This window comes from Taudactylus pleione, unplaced genomic scaffold, assembly GCF_031769625.1.
Source record: "Taudactylus pleione unplaced genomic scaffold, aTauple2 ptg000473l, whole genome shotgun sequence".
NCBI lineage: Eukaryota > Metazoa > Chordata > Amphibia > Anura > Myobatrachidae > Taudactylus > Taudactylus pleione.
The window spans coordinates 7,428,759-7,436,738 of NW_028284875.1; positions in this window are offsets into that span (position 1 = coordinate 7,428,759).

Below are 7,980 nucleotides of genomic sequence, written 5' to 3' on the forward strand. Positions count from 1 at the left end.
TATATTCCTATTTCAGATGTGTTTTTTGCATAGTACTCATTAATAGCAGAAATAGTCAAGTGTTTCCATGGACTTGATTGTGAAACGCTATTGATTGTTTATTTTTAGGTATATTAAATTTTTTAGCATAATAATTTAAACTATGACAAAATTTCTCATTATCCTAAGACAATCAAGTGGTTCAATGGGCTAGTTATCATGTACTACAGCTTTGCAATAGGAAAGTCGCAGGTTACATTCCTATGACAAATAAGTTTTTTGCATAGTACCCTTTAATAGCAGTAGTAGACCAGTGTTTCCATGGACTTGATAGTGAAACCCTATTGTTTGTTTTTTTTAAGTATATTTTTTACATTTTGCAGCATAATGGCTTAAAACTCTGACATAATATTTTGTGCTATGTGAAGAATATCAAGTCGCTTAATAGGCTAGTGCACATGTGCTACAACTTTAGAGTTGGACAGTCATAGGTTCTATTTCTATGTTAAATATGTTTTTTGCATATTGATTTGTGTCTCTTCACTTATGTAATGCATAGTACCCCTTAAGAACATGAGTAGTCAAGTTCTCCAATGAACTTGATAGTGAATCCCTATAGATTGTTTTATTTTAAGTATATTACATTTTGAAGCATAATGGTTTCAAACTATGACAAAAGTTCTTATTAACAAAAGATGATAATGTGGCTTAATGGACTAGTGCACATGTACTAGAGTTTTGGAATTGGACAGTCACAGGTTATATTGCTTTGACAGATCTGTTTTTGAATAGTACCCTTTAATAGCAGTATAAGTCAAGTGTTTCCATGGACTTGAAAGTGAAACCCTATCGATTGGTTTTTATTATAATAAATTTTGCAGCATAATGGCTTAAAATTAGAGAAAATGTAAAAATATCCAAGGAAGATCTTGTGGCTCAATGGGCTATTGCTATTGCACCTTTGCAGTGGGACTGTTCCAGGTTCTGTTAATATGGTAGATATGTTTTTTGCATATGGCTTTGTGTCTCTTCACTTATGTAATGCATAGTACCCCTTAGCAGCAGTAATAGTCATAGTGTTAGAAATAGTAACATCACAAGTAACATCGTAACAGAAATAGTGTTTCAATGGACTTAATTGTAAAACCTTATTGACTGTTATTTTTTAAGTATATAAAATTTTGCAGCATAATTGCTTAATACTATGACAAAATATCACCTTATGTTAAGAAGATGATGTGGCTTAATGGGCTAGTGCACATGTTCTAATGGTCTGGGGTGGGACAGTCACAGGTTCTTATGACGCATATGTTTTTTACATAATGCTTTGTGTCTCTACACTTATGTAATGCAAAGTACCCTTTAAGAGCAGTAGTAGTCAGATGTTTCAATGGACTTGATAGTGAAACCCTATAGATTGTTTTCTTTTAAGTATATTACATTTTGTTGCATAATGGTTTAAACTATTACAAAAAGTACCTATATCCAGTAAAGATCATGTAGCTCTATTGGCTAGTGCACATGTACTACAGCTTTGGCTTGGGACAGTCACAGATTCTATTCCTGTAGAAGATATGTTTTTTGCATAGTACTCTTTAATAGCAGTAGTAGGCAAGTGTTTCCATGGACTTGCAGTGAAACATTATTAATTGTTTTTTTAAGTATATTCAATTTTGCAGCATAATTGCGTAAAGCTCTCACATAATATCTTTTTACCTAATAAACAAATTGTGGCTCAATAGGCTAGTGCACGTGTACTACAGCTTTGAAGTGGGACAGTCATAGGTTCTATTCCTCTGACAGATTTGTTTTTGCATAGTACCCTTTTAAAACAGTAGTAGTCATGTGTTACTGTGGACTTGATTGTTAAACCCTATTTATTGTTTTTTTAAGCATATTACATTTTGCAGCAAAATGGCTTAAAACTATGACAAAATGCTGCATTAACTCATGAAACTCACTTGGCTCAATGGGCTAGTGCTCATGTACTACACCTTTGGAGGAGGACAGTCACAGGTTTTATTCCTGTGATAGATATGTTTTTTGCATATTGCTTAGTTTCTCTTAACTTATGTAATGCATAGTACCCCTTAAAAGCAGTAGTAGTCAATTGTTTCAATAAACTTGATAGTGAAACCCTATCAATTGTTTTTTAAGTATAATAAATTTTACAGCATAATGGCTTAAAACTATGACAATTATTTTATTTTCCTAAGAAGATCATCTATCTCAATGGGCTAGTGCGCATGTACTACACCATTGGGTGGGACAGTTATAGGTTTTATTCTTATGATAGATGTTTTTTGCATATTGCTTTGTGTCTTTTCACTTACAGATGGGCCCAGCTAGTTTGTTGCTTATAGCATGACATTCAGGCTTCGGAGTCATGCCTTGTAATGTTGCGTAATGGCTGTACTGTGGCACACTGTGGCATTCTACAACGTAAGAGAATCCATGGCATGTTATACACTGCTTAACTGCTGGTTGGCGAGTGCTCCAGTAACGAAATTTATACTGCTAAATGCCATACTGTAGAAGTTGATGGATATCTCTGACAAGCAATCAATTCACACTAAGCACACTACTGCAGTGTATTTACATATTACATGTTCGCACAACCAATCTTTTTAATAATATCGCAGAAGCTCATTGAACGGGACACAAATCAGTACGATGTTTTTCTTTCTGCGCCTGCACACGGCTAGCTGTGTGCATGTGCTTACGAGCTCTACCAATGCAAAATACTGTCGGTCGTATGGCTTCCGAACTGGAAGTAGTTTGCGAAAGTTGATTGACAGGAAAGTCCGTTTGTGGGTGTATATGGGGGTGGTGGTCTCCAAACGGAGGCGTGCTTCAGCGTTTCCAGGCATTTTAGGGAAGTCCATAAATTATCTGCTTCGTACAACCATGAATTTCGGAAGCATGACAATGTCACTCTACGAACAGGATGATCGTCCAGGGTAAGGTAGGCAAGGAGCGTCCGTAAACCACAACAGTACAATCGTTAATCCGATGTTACTTGTGATGTTTCTAATTGGAACCACACAAACCAAGCTACTAAGAATCGTGCATTGTAACTATTAACACTGCTAATTACCTTGTAAATGATTTCACTTGCGTGTGCATTAGGGAATTCTTTACACACTCTTTATTTGTGTTTTTTTAACTTATTTCTTTCTGTCCTTTTTCAAAACATATAGCATTGTGTTTTGCGTAGCAGCCTTTTCAGATACCATACTTTTTAAACCATGTATACATTGATATAGTCAAATATGGACATTTTGAAAATAACATCAAGTTTATTTTTTGTAATTAGCCATAAATCATAATCATTTTTCATATTGTTATGGCAACATTTGCACAAAATAAAAACAAACAATCAAAAATAAAACAAATTAAAATAAAAAAAGGCAAATTATAAAAGAGCTTGAAACATTGGTGACAAGAAATATGGGGACTGGAGAAGAGGTGAGGGAGGAGATATCCAGGGCTACTTGCATCGTTTTGGCCGGCCTGGAGGAAGAGGAAAGCTACGGACAGCTGACTGGCGTGTAACACGCTGACTGGCCTGGCCAGAGGTAGATGGTATTTCCTCTGGCCTAGGCATAGGGCTCTCCATACTTGTGGGGGTGGCTGTTGGGCTGTCAGAGGTGGTGGTCCTGGGAGGAAGGGAGTCTCGCTCCATCATGGCAGGTGGGTTTGCCTGCTCCTGGGCATTGGCCCAATGATCCATGGCCCCAGCAATGGTCTCCAGGGCCACCACCACCCTCACCAGAGTGGTCTCCATCCTCAGGAGAACACATCTGTTCTCCTGAGTTTGGGAGACCAACCTGGTGAGGAGAGGCACTGTTTGTTCCGATGGTTGCCCTGGAGTAGACTCCACAGGGTCCCCAGATGGAGTACTTGGATCCTCCCCTGCAGAGTTTCCATCTGTGCTGGGCCCAGACCTGACCTCAGGAACAGGCACTACCTCCTCTGAGTCTGGAAATAAAAATATAAAAATTAGTTTTTGAATTTTTTTTAAATGCATACACGTTTTAGCTTCATACATTTTCGAAACAATAAATATTTACATTCTTGAACATGTGGAGCGTTGAAGTTGGCCATGTCAGTGTCCATAGTGGACACGCCGACTATCTCCTCTTCCGTCACACATCCCTGAGCCAACGACTCCAACCTCATCAAGTGGTGCTTGTGTGTGTTGTTTGAGTGGTGCTTGTGTGTGTCGTTTGAGTGGTGCTTGTGTGTGTTTTTTGAGTGGTGCTTGTGTGTGTTTTTTGAGTGGTGCTTGTTTGTGTTGTTTGAGTGGTGCTTGTGGGGTTTTTTTGTTTTTTGTTTTTTTTTGTGTGTTTTTCTTTTTTTTCTCTTTTTTTTGGTGGTTTTTTGTTTTTTTTGTTTTTTTTGTTTTTTGGTGTGTTTTTTATTTATTTATTTATCTTTTTTGGTGTGTGTTTTTTGTTTAGGTTTTTTTTAGGGTGTGTTTGTTTATTTATTTATTTTGGAGAAAAAGAAAACGGTTACTTCGTGTACTTTGGTGGCCATGTATTCTGTTGTGGAAAATAACAACATTGTTTGCAGACTCCAGTAAGTGTTTCAGCCTACTGCAAGCATATTTAATTTTTTTATACCAAAAAAAAAAAACGAACATTCTTTCAACAATTATAGTCATGTTTTATATTTTTGTTTTAGGCGTTTAACAGGCCAGTTTGTACTGGATCCAGGTAAGTGTCTATTTCTTTAATCCTAAAAGTTTGTGGATTTTAAATTTAAAGGGTTTTATGCTGATTTTTTAAATTTTGCAAATGTTTTAGGCTGTTTTTTTTAAATGAAACAGTGATTTTGTCATTTATTTATATTGCACAATTTCAGAGTTAAAGATTGTTTTACCAATAATAGTAGTAATATACTTGGGTATGACTTATTCTTTCTTTTACTTTTCCAAAAAAAACAATTATTCGGAACACAAACAACACCTGTAGGGGTTCCAGAAGATGGCACAGGCCGACCCTGTAAGATTATGCACCATTATTACTAAGCTAAGTATTTTTTTTTAAATTTTGAAAAAACATTCTCACCACAACTAATTTTTTTAAATTCAAACTTTACAGAGCGATGTTGGCCAGCTAATAGTGGCCATGTTGCCCCCCACCAACCTTCCTCAGCCTCCTCCTGGGCGTAGGCATAGGAGGCGTGCAAGGGCCAAGATATATAGAACATGTGTCACCCTTTTTGGAATGCCTGATGATGTGGTTTTAACCACTTATCGCCTGCCTCCAAATTTTATCCTAGACACTCTTTCAATAATAAAGAATGATCTAGAAAGTCAGATTAACATTCCTACAGCAATCACACCACTTACACAGTTGTTGGCGATGTTACATTTCTGCACCTCAGGGTCCTTCCAAACCACTGTGGGGCTGGTGGGTGGCCTCTCCCAGCCCTCATTTTCACAGATCCTGAGGCATATGCTAGATGCATTCTTCAATCATATAGCACATTTTATTAGTATGCCTTTGGATACGGAAGCCCTTGATGTGGTAAAGCAGAAGTGTTTTTAGATTGCAGGCTTTCCACACATCATAGGGGTAGTGGATGGCACTCACATAGCACTTCAGCCCCTTGCATGCAGGGAACAAATCTATAGGAACCGAAAACATTTCCATTCGCTAAATGTAATGGTGCTATGTGATGCCTCCCTCCAGATCCTCTCCCTGAATGCCAAATTTCCGAGCTGCAGCCATGATGCATACGTGATTCAGCATTCTGGGATTTGGCCAAAATTAACCACACTGCAAGCTGGTGATGCATGGCTTCTTGGTAAGTATAAATCCAGTATGTAGCTATAGTAATAGTGTAAACATGGTTTCCTTAAAAATTTGTAGAACTTATGGTGTCCCATTTCCAACAGGTGACAGTGGATATCCTTGCACGCTCTGGCTGCTGACTCCTTATTTGAATCCCACACCAGGGCCACAAACTCAATATAATGCCATGTTTACTGCCACCAGGCAGGTGGTGGAGAGCTGTATCAACCTTTTAAAGGGCCGGTTCCGGTGTCTCCATCATTCTGGTGGTGCACTCATATACTCGCTGGATATGGTTTCTCACATTTTAGTCCTGTGTGGGATTTTACACAACATCGCAATAAGGAGTAAAGTACCCATGCAGCCAGAGGATGCCTTGCCAGAGGATGGCCCCACGGAGGAAGGTGTTGTGATGCTGTCGGGGGGGCCTGACGCGATTATGTGGTTTCCAGATTTTTTAGATATTAATTTTTATGTTAAAGTTTGTTTTTTATACATAGAGCAAATGTATTTTAAGGTGAAACTATTTTTTTTTTTTTTTCAAACAAAAAAAACACTTTCCTAAACTGAAAAACAAATGGAACCCATTGGCAATACCCTGTACTGTTTTTGGACATCTAACATAATTTATCCGGATATACCACCACATGTTTAGTTAATTTTGTTGAAATTTGTGATATTTAAAAAAAAATGAAATATTATGTTGGAGTTTACCTTTTGTTGTTTATGTCTGACTAAGCAAGATATTTACTGTAAAAAACACCTGAGGCCATTTTATTTTTGTTATTCTGTTATGAAATAATTTTTACAATTAAAAGCATGTTGGCAACATGTTTTTTATTGAATACATTTAAAAAAAAAAAGGTTTGGTGTACATTGTTTTGGAATCCCATTTTGAGGTGGATAATGTAGGGCAACCCAAAAAAAAACACAGCAAAACATTACTGCAAATGTTCTAAAGGTTAAAAAAGACATTTTAGAATTAGTTACACTATGGGAAGGCACCCAGCTTTGTTAGCAAACTATTTGAAATGCAGAATTACACCATTTAATTTGTTTGAAAAAAGAGGACAAATGTTTTTTTAACACAAACTTTACTTTAAATGAAAACATTTAGAAATGTGCAAATGTAAAAAAAAACTAAAAACACTGCAGACTCCCCACAATCTGCTGTAGGCAGCAGTAGGCCTCCAGAAGATGCCCACTTGCTCGAGTGAGCTCCTCTCTTATGCCTCCAAGTATGCTTGTTAGATCTGTGGACATAATAATGTATTTGTAGGTTAAAAACATCTAAAAACTGACCCACATTTTAACAGTAAACATTATTCAATGTCCCAAACAGTGGGTGGACACAATGAGGTTAGGGTGTGTTATAAAGTTTACTCCACACAACATTATTAATATGTTGAAACATTTAATGTCTGAAAACACTGGAAAACCCTAATTATGTGGCATAATACAAAAACCCTAGGATGCTTTGAAATCAACTGGGAGGTGTATTCCTAAGTCACGATGGTCATAGCATTAAAATACACTGCACGTATTCACTTCTAGAATGTTCTTGATAATCCAAAAGTACAATGTGATTGTTTGTTGTGGCTAACATCACTTTTCCAAATGAACTTACATCTTAGTACTTTTTAAACACAGTGTATACAACATTAACAAGGTTAGTCTGGTTCCTATCACCTTCCCAAGTCCTGTGAAATGTTTTTTTTTATTTTAAAATACAAATAAAAATAAAAAAAAAATTACACAAATTAATAAGCATTAGAAAACCCCAAAAGGCAAAAATGTTTGCCCACCCAAAAAAAAATACAGTGCACAGCCACAAAACATAACCACAAAATATTGAGTACCATGATTACTGTGCACTGATTATGGCACCCATACTGTGATAATGAAAACAAACACACCCAAAAAAAAGTAACGGCTAAAAACACAAATGGATAACAACACCACAAAAAAAAAGATGGTTAAAAATTTCAAAATACAAAAACATACCATCAGAGCCTGCTGGGGCAGCTACCGCTGGAGATGGTGGAAGGGTGGGAGGGGAAAATGGCTGGAAATTTTCCAAGGGAGGGGTTACTTGGGATGAGGACTCGGATTCGGGAGGGATGAGTTGGGATGAGTGGGCAGGGGAGGGAGGATTACTAGGGGAGTATTGGAACAGGGAGGGAGGGTTACTGGGGGA